Consider the following 10,144-nt stretch of genomic DNA (forward strand, 5'->3'; position numbering starts at 1 on the left):
TGAGGTGGAGAGACCTCTGACATTTCAAATGCATCACCCTAATCAAATCCCTATCCTCTGAAATGTTTTCTGAGACTGCATTATAGGTCTGTAGAAAGCAATGAATGAATAATACTTCGGAGAACAATAAGTTAAGTAGCAGAAACAGAGCTGAAATAACTGGGTTCACCAGCATTAAAAAGTCAGGGAGCCATTAATCCCTGAAGGAAAAGTATTTTCAGCTCTACACCACTGAGACCTGCAGGGCTCTGGGGAGAAGCTGCTCAGTGAGTCCCATTTACCAGGGGAACAGGGATTTTATCAGCACTTCTCACTCTGCTGCACTGCCTGGCTGCAGAGCCAGGCTCTGAGCCCCAGGAAGGGATGAGGGGCCTTTAAACGCAGTTGTCAGTCTCAGTTTTTTAGCCAGAGGATTTATTTCTTTTCTCAAAGCCCTCAGTGGCCACTTTTCAACCTCAATCATGAAGTGTCCCCTGTCCTTAGGCAGCATTGCTGAAAAAAAAGTGTGAGATGATGTAAGTCATGGTCTGGTAGCTAAAACCATTTAAAAGTTACATTTTTTGGTTCAGTTACAAGCCATGTAACTGGCTTGTTGTGTGATTTTGTATTTCTCTTCAGCATCAAAACTGGGAATACCTAGTCTGAACCAGAGACCTGGGCTTCTACAGGCAATGAGAAGAGGGAAGCAGAAGGCAGAAGACCTTCCTCTTCTAGGACCCAAAACAAAGGCATTTGACATTTATTCCCTTCCTTTGTCCCCACCATTAACTATAGAGAGAGAGAGAGATCAGTCTAGGATCAGTGGGGATTAGTTTCATCTAAACATTTGTGTCTAGAAGTTAAACACCAGTACTCCCCAGACAGTCAGAGTTGTAAATATCCCTACAGGGTATTTTTTTCTTTCCTAAACAAGGTCCTTATAGAGGAACAAGGTACATAAGGATGCCCTTGTATCTGTCTGTTAACCTTTGAGGGAGTTCAGAAATGGGTTTCGTAACAATAATTTTTGTGTGTTTATCACACAGAGACCTTACATTTCTGTTATAATCAGTATCAGTTATATATGGAATAATATCAAGAAATGAAAGAAGCAAGGTAGGAAAGAAAAAAAAAAGGAATTATGAAGCTAAAAGGAAACAAAATGTAGAGTAGAAATACAAAAAAAAAAAAAAAAGCTCACAGGGCTCTGAGAGGACATTCAGTCCATCCTCAAGATCAAACCTTGATGCACTAGAACCAGTCCTGTAGCCATGAGGAATGTGGTTTTGCTCAGCACCAGCATTGCAATGCTATTATCCAGCTGCTTAGATCCTTGGCACCTGGGACAAGAGCACTCCAGACTTCAAATACAAGCAGCAAGAGATAAGAGGGGGATCCCAGCAAATGCCTTCATGCTCTGTGGACACATTGCTTTCATCTGCAGCACTATCAGGGGACCAAGGATTTAAGAGAAATGCACTGAATTATTCTGGTCAATGTGCTTACTTGATGCTATTGTTTCTGCAAAAGAGAAACAAGTGAAAACAAATTTCTGCAAAGAATTTAAAGTGAGAAATATCATGTATGACAGCAGGACCAAGCTCATGTGGTACACTTGGATTCACTAGCAGAATCCCAGATGGAGTTACACTAATTTATTCAGGATTGGTTCAAAATAAGTTCCCTAAATAAGCAATGTCAGAGCAAAACTAGTAATGCAACCTTCCCCAAGAAGAACCTGCAGCTGATTTGCAACCTTACAGCTGCTGAGCAAGGCTTAGGTAAAAGTTTAAATCATGAGCTTGAGCAATGGAACCTGCTGGAAAATTGAGACACAATAAATTTTGATGGAAGAATTTGTATGAGTAAGCAATTTCCTACAGAAAATTGTTTACTTATTTTTTTAAACCTAATCTACTAAACAAAATTAATGTATTTTCAGACTTCTCAGAGGGTAATATTTTGATTAGCTGAAAGGTACTGACACATTAAGTACAGCTCCCAATCAAGAAAAGGCAATCTAGAAAACCCCAAGGCCCCATAAGAGTCATAATCCTGTATCAAATCAAATTCTTTTCAAGGGGGAGATTTTACCACCTGAACTAAATCTACCACAAAATGCAGCTTCTCTCCTGACTGGTTTGCAGTGTGGTATTTACATGGCTGCAACTCTCCCCACCACCAAAACCCTGTCATACAAACCCAATACAACACTGAATTCGTCATTATAGCTAGGGAATACCAAAGGGCTAAAACTCTCAATTTCTCAAATACTAATAAAACAGAAACTTATAGATCAAAAAATGTTTCACTAGAAAAAGGAAATCTGGATTTCTTACCTCTAGACACATAATCTGTTCTCAGACATTCTTTGTTCTTTATGGCAAATGTACTTTTCTGAGACCAGAGTGGTGAAAGGAGCCTAATGGAGCTCTCAATGTGACTCCTCAGCTGTGACATTTCTTTTGCTAATTCTCTGGGAGAACAACCCTGCAGCTCCTGACAATAATTAAACAGAACCCTGGAAAAATTCCTGCTGTGAAAACAGGATCAGACTCTACTCTTCACACTGCTAAGAAGAGCATTACAATCTCCTGTCTTTGTTTTTTAGATGCATTTATTTAAAGGTTGTCAGTAAGCTGTGATGTGAATATTGCCTCCCTTGAATTCTCACTGCATGCTGAGAAAAATGGTGGCTGTCCTAATTATAAAGTATTACTTTGCACATGGAGAACTGATAGTTTTAGAAGTGGCTCAATCCTCCTACTTTCTCCTTTTTCCTGGTAAAAATTGCTCTCATCTTTTCTGCTCTCTCTGGACCTTAGGTGAGGCAGAGGCAAGCTGGCAGACAGGTCATGGGGGCTTAGTCTGTGCCTGTGTACTCTGCAAAAACTCTTGGTCTTGGTTTCCCTGGGTTGAGCTCCAGTGGTCCAGGACACGGAAAGTTTGTGTTAGAAAGAAGTGTTGATTAGGGGGAGCCCTGAGCCATGAACACCATGAACTCCTGAGCTCCTCTGCTTGCCAAACTCAGACTCTCCCACCCTCAGTTCTGTGAGAAAGCACAAGAGGAGGGAGCTCCATCCCCTGGAAGACCTGTTTTGTTCCAGATCTGGCTGTTGAATATTTCTTCATGCACAGCCTGCTGGTTCTCCTGCCATGTAATATTCTCATTTGAAAACTCTTCACGAGCATGACTAGCTTTGCTTTCATTTCTGCTTATAGTCACTGCTACTAAAAGGGGAGGAAAATGCTGTCAGAATGTAAATTTCTTCATGTCTCAAATGTTTTTGACTCAAATAGAAAAAAGCAAACCAAAATTCCACCAATCATGAAATTTCAAAAGTAAAAGAAAGAGCAAGAAACATAGATAGAAATGTCCCAGGAACGTGGTTGAGCTGGAAGACTCCAGTGCTCTTGGGTTACCTCTGTCCCAGTACGTCAGATTTCCTCACAATCAAAATTCAGTTTTCTGAAGGTGGTGCTGCTTTGCTGCTATGAGAAAGAGCCTGCAAGCAAAGCACTGTGACCTGGTGAGGTGTAATGAGAGAGGAATATTTTCCTTGCCACCCCCTTCTGCATATCTGAGAGTTCAGCATTAACATCACCTCTTGTGGTGCTACTTTTGCTACAGGACCCTGGAGTTCATTTGACATCACATGCTGCACTGCTTCTGTCCTCTGTTGAGCAAGAGGAGGATAAAAGATTTTGCACAGAATTTCAAAGATTTCCAGTGAAACAGTGAAGTGATCCCTTGTCACAGGATAAGTCGGGTCACTCCCATAATAACCAGCCCAACTCCTCTAGTCCAGGGTCAGACCAAAGCTGAAACTCTTTTGGATATTGTGGAAAGTCAGTTTATTTTACCATGGACCAGAGAAGCAGCAGAGCTCCAGCTCTGCTCCAGCTTCCTGTGGCTTTAGCAGTTTGTGCTGTGTGTGAGGACAGAATTACTCATCATACCTCTCTTCACAACCCTCACTGCCCACTCACATACACCCATGCCATTGCTCCCAAGCTCAGAACTGGCTCTGGTTTGCATTCCTTGCTTTGAGAGTATACAATAAATCCTTTGATGATCTGTTCATCCTTTGTATGGCCTGTCCTGAATATATCAGTCACCTGTGCTCCAGGACAGAAGGATTCAGGGCAAAAACCATTGTACGAAACCCAGGTCACTAAGACAAAAGTGCTCTGGCATTGCTGAGGTGGAGAGAAAGCATCCCTGAAAGGAATGCATGGGGCTAAAAGCATCTAGCCCATGGTCTTGTGAAAGGTTTTGGCATTTCACAAGATCCCAAAAAAAACCCCAGCTGGACAAAGGGGAATTACTCCAATGGTCATCAGCATCACAGCTATTTCTTTAAGTATTGCTCCTTAGTTTCCTTCTTAAAGTGTATGTCAACTATTGCAAGGTTTTATTCAGGCCATAAACTGGCCAGAGAAACCTGAACAAAAAGGAGGTTTCAGGAATGTAGGCACCTCCAATTTTAGGCTGAAGTAATGATTTAATTTTCTGCCTTTTCTCTTCGATCTTTTTATTATAAATTTGAGGAGAGATTATACTGTATTAAAGAGGTTATTCAGTGGAATTAATGGATAGGAAATTTAGAAGAGACTAACAGGAGATCCTTGCTGTACCATGTGTCATTGGATCGTGTAATGATTCCCTGTTGTCTCGCAGGAGGTCAGCTAGTCAAACACAGCAGCTCAAAGCTGGGAGGGGACTAATAATCTATGAGCATAACCATGGTTTACAGCCATGAAGGCTTTGAGCATGAGCAATCAATTTTCATACTGTGGAGGAAAACCTACCATGGTGAAGAGGAAGCATTTGGAACTGCCTGCTCTGTGCTACTGGTGCTTGGAGCAGGGTGGAGTCACCCTTCCACTTGTTGAGCAGTGCCCCAGCCATGACCCAACCCTCCACAAAGCCACCAAAAGGGTCTGTTTCATTTTCCTCAAGCAGAAAGTCCTCTCACACATGCACATATTTCCTCCAGGTGCTCAAAGGGTGAGGGTGATGCCAAACAGGAGGACAGAGTGAGAGAAGAAAAGGCCAATCTTTACTGTTTTGCCACCTTAGGCAAAGGCACCTGCAAATGGCAAGAAATCAGACTTGATAAGCAGCTACTGCTGGTCCAATTTCCATAATTTCCATGGAAACCCGTCAGACTGTACATGCCAGAGTACATGGAAGCAGTGTATGAGAAAGGAATAATGCAGCAATCTCTTTCCCTAAGCTCTGCAGGGGTTTGCTAGGCCCCTCACCAGCCTCTCAAACCTGCATCCTAACTACACTGCCAGCCAGCCAGCAAACTCTAATGGCAATGAGAGGTGAAGCAAGGCAAAGACTTCACAAAAATCATGGGGGATTGAAGTATATATTAGACCAGTTCATTATCTGAGAGCTGCACACACAAAATGCATCTGGGGCTGAGCCAGCACTGTGTGCCATACACGTACATTTAGGTGAGCTGAGGCACCTCCTTTTCCTCAAGTGACAGAGCACTGGAAGAAAGGTCAGATTTATGAATTTCCAAGCTGGGAGGCTGCTTGCTGATGGTTTAGTTGTCATTTCTAGAATTAAAAACCTCTGTGTGAAAGTTTTGGACATTGAAACAGGTAGAGAAAGTACGAATCTAATCTGTATGGGCTATAATTATTACATTTTGACCCATATTTTGGGTCATTGCTGGAACAAAAACAAAAAAAGGGCAATGAGGTAAGGAACAGCAGTAGCTGGAACAGAACAGCTCAAACCTGGTAGGGGAAATCAGGCAGTTTGCAAGGCTGGCAGATACTCAGCCAGTGAATGGGCTCTTATGGCAATGAATCCCAAGCAGTGATTGAATTCAGCACAGGATTTCTTTCTCACTTTTGAGCCCTAGTTTATAGACCTCAGGACAAGGTTTGTTAAATTAGGCTATAATTCCTCCATTATAAAATGACATCTTAATGGTTCTGATCTTTTGGAAGACTTTTAGCAGATTAGGAGGTGATGGGATAGGGGAAAAGATTTATTGCAAGCTCAAAGCCATGTGGTAATCCAAAGGGATTTATAGACAGTACTCTTCACTGCTTGTGCTGAACAAGGATGTGAATTATTTGATTCTGATAACATGAGAATCCTCTTACAATACAGTATGAGCTTGACAAAATGTGAATAATGCTAAAAAACCATTCAGTAGTTGATTTTTCTCCTTCCCCCTTTAGTTATCTTTAAAGGAGTAAAACCCTGGGTTTGTATAATTTTGAAGTCCCCTTAGATAGAAGCCCTGAACAAAAAGTGAGTTGAGTGTCTACGGAAACAGCTAGTTGGAAAACTCCATCAGAAATATTTTTTTAGCTACTGGAGTGTGCAAAGTCACAGAAGTTAAAACTTTGTGCAAGGTTATTACCAGTTTGAACAAGCAGGTTTGTCAGATTTGGGAGAGAATTTTAGGTCAGAATAGGGGAAATCCAAATTCATGGCTTAGTTGAGGCTAGGTCAGTCAGGACACTGGGCTGAGGGGTGCCCTCAGACATCCTGTCCAACTGCATCTGAGCTGCTTTATTTGGAAGCTCTCCAGTTGCTTTCCACAGATAATCCATTGCAAAGAGAAAAGTATCCTTTCCAAGATTTGTCAGTATAACTGCCTGTGTAGCCAATGGTTACACCAATTTCATCAGAATTATCAAGACTGTGAGCAGACTGCAGTTTAAAGAGCTTGTACATAATGTTGTGCATACAATAATAGCTGCTTGTTCATTTGAATCTGAAATATTCATGCATCTCTGATTAGATTCCCTTATGAGCCTCATTAATATATAGCTCTGGATTAATTACAGAAATGTTTTCATTTCAACTTTAGGATGTAGTGGAAAATTATGGTCTCCACACAGCAGAGGAGACAAAGGATATTTACAGGCATGATCAATCCAAGGTTATTGATTATATCTGTGGGAGATCCAGTAAGAGAAGAGCTAAACCCCAATGCCTCACGCTTGCTTCAGTTTCCACACTTTGAAAATTTTTCTTTCAAGAATTTGAAAAGAATTAAGAAAAGAATTGATGTTCTTGGCTGGTACAATTGATATTCTTAGCTGTAACAACTGATATTCTCAGCTGGAACAGTAGAGAACTCCCATAGCAGAGACAGGAGCACAAGAACAAGTTCAATTGGGAAACAAACAGTTGTTAGTTCAAGAATAATGTAATAGGAATATTTTTTTCCCTTGATTTTTTCCCTTGATTAATTACCAAGGGGTCTGCTCTTCAGACTGATCTGAACTGCTAGACCTCCCTTAAACCTCCTTAAATGTTTGTCTGGTTTTGGTGCATCTGAGTGCTGGATCACACAGTGAGTACCCAAGAAACTGGGCCACACAGAGAGATTTTATTTCTCATACCTGAGAGAGTTCTAAGATACCCTGGAAGAAGCAGAACAAAAGTTGGAAACTGGCAGTGAAAACCTGACTAATTCGCTCTCATAACAGACCTTGATTTTTTTAACAGACATGATAACTAATCATTTGCACAATTTACCATGGAACAAAGCAGATACTCCATTACTTGAAAATTTTAAATTAAATTGAGTGTTTTTTCAACAAGATATATTTATTGAGTTGGCAGCACTATGCTTCAGCTGGGTGGGAGAGCGGAGAAAATGCCAGTTGAAATTTGTTACTTTGCATCATGAAGGGAGGTCACACAGGAGATTCTGCTCCCTATCAGACCAACCATCTTTCTTTAGTGATATGCAGTGACAGAATTTCATTGTTAAAATCTGAATTAACCCATTATGTGTCTTTGCAGAAAGGTAGGAAAGCACCCCAAAGAACTAAATATGGAAAATGCTATGAAATTACTCAGGTGACCATTTTGTGAACCACACACAGAAGGGTGCTTATGCATGCTGCTTTCTGTTTTTTTCTCAGAACTACATCTTTGAAAATAGTTATATGTGTCCATCACAACTGACAGCTGCTGCACCTTTTGTGATTTAACACAATTCTACACCAAAGGACTCCATTTGATGTCTTTATTCTTTTTTTCCCCCTCTGCGTTCTCCCTGTTGGAATCCAATTTGTGATGATAATTGAAAGCCAGTGCCATTTCAACAGGGCAAGATTCCTGCCCTTCTAAAATATGTGTGTTTATTTCCTTCAGATGTACAATTAGTTTTCTAACACAATAGTTGCCACAGAGCATAAAATTACTTCAATGCCAAGTTTAGCATTTAGAGTTACATCCTTGTTGTATTGCTTTAATTAGTCATTACTCATTGGAATGGAAACTTGTTTAATAGTTCTTTCACCTGATGAGGCTGATTTTCACTGGGAGAAAAAGCAGCTGTCTCTAACCATGCTAAAATTGAGACTATGATGAGCCATGGGGTTGTATCCAGGGCACACAGAATGCTTTACCTCACTGTGCTGGACAAGAGCCAGTGCTCCAGACTGAGCTGCATGGAGTGCTCTGTCGTCTGTCTGGGAAAACCTCACAATCTGCAGTGACTCATAATGAGAGCCTCCTTAGCATGGCAGTTTTAAGATCAAGTTTAGGAAATTCAACAGCCTCAAAAACTGTTTAATTTTCACAGAAATAATAGTGTCAGATCTCTTTAGACTTCCACCTTTTGCAGAGATGCAGAAGACACCTTAAACTTACTCAAGTCCATCGTAGGTCATGAAGGAAATAAGACACTGAAAGATTTGTTCATGTCAAGTTGAATGTCCACAGTCAAATATACAAGACTGAGCTGTAAAAGCAAAATGCTCTCCCATCACTTTTTTCTTCCCTCACACAAATATTCACACAGCACTGGGCTACTGTTGGTTCCCTGAAATATGATATTTGCGCCTGTGCACAATAAACACCTGCAACCCTATAAAACAAGAGAGATCCCTGTCTCACCCGATTCCAAGCACCTTAGGCCTGCAATGCCTTGGACAGAGGTGGCTCAACAACTGTCTAGTTAAACAAAATGCCCATCAGTCTCTCTGCAATTGGAGCTCATGCAGTTTCCAGCCTGTTTTGCTGAGGAAGGAGCCCTGTCTCAGACAAAGACATTTGTTTCAGCCTTATTTTGATTTACAGTGCTGCTCTTCACTTTGGTATTTCATGGTGAGTAATGTGTACATTCTGCAAGACTGTGGATAATCCTGTTTTGTTGGATTAGGAACTTTTCACCCAAAATCTGTTTCTATTTCACTTGCCCAAACCTGATAAGGGTTATGAAATCAATAAGATTATGTGACAGAGCACCTGTTTCTGCTGCTCCTACCTAAGTTTTGTTCAAGTGGCCAATTTTACCTTAATTTGATGAGACATAGGACTCCTACACTCAGCCCTGCTGCAGGGTGCAGGTCAGGAATGCCCTCAAGGGAAAATTGTGTGGGCTCTGAACTTCCCTAAAAATCTGCTTTCTGCAGGTAGGATTTTTCATATCAATAGGGAAAGCAAGGGCATTCAAGAAGCCTTAAAGGAGATAAAGCCACTGGCTTGGGGAGGATGTGGGGTTGTAGAGGAGGTAGGAGGAAATTCTGTGTAATACAACCAAATATAAAGCTCCTGGAAAAACAGACCTTGTTAGGCCTACAGTTGTAGGAACAACTAGTTCATTATGAATGCTGGATTCTGCAAAATTGCTGTTTAATTTCAGGTAATCTTACTATAGATTCAACTATTCCTTATTTTCCCCTTGGGCAGGAGAGCTAAATGGAAGCAAAACATTTTTTTGTTTGGGGTAAATATGCCCAAACTAATGGAACCTGTATTACACATAAAGGCTTCTCACATTCTCCTTCCTGCAGCTGGTTTTATGGCCATGTTACATGTCCCATGAACAATCACTGCTGCTGAGATATCCCCACACACTGCAGTTTTATAAATAAGAAAGTTTTATTTTGGACCCACTTCAACTAAAAATTACACATTTTTAAATGGAATTATGCTCCAAAAATTTTTTGTTCCAGGAAAGAAATTCTGTGCTTTGTCATTTCTACCCAGTTAGGATCAAGCGTGAATCAAAATATTAGAATTTTATATGGAAGAAGAAATCCAATTTATGAATTAGACTAACTTTAATTCTGTAGTTACTTAAAAATCCCATCTTTGTATCTGCCTATCAATAATTTCATAATCTACATCATCCTCTTCAAATAAATCTATTGATAACAATTA

The sequence above is a fragment of the Zonotrichia leucophrys genome, chromosome 6 (assembly GCF_028769735.1).
Source record: "Zonotrichia leucophrys gambelii isolate GWCS_2022_RI chromosome 6, RI_Zleu_2.0, whole genome shotgun sequence".
Taxonomy (NCBI): Eukaryota; Metazoa; Chordata; class Aves; order Passeriformes; family Passerellidae; genus Zonotrichia; species Zonotrichia leucophrys.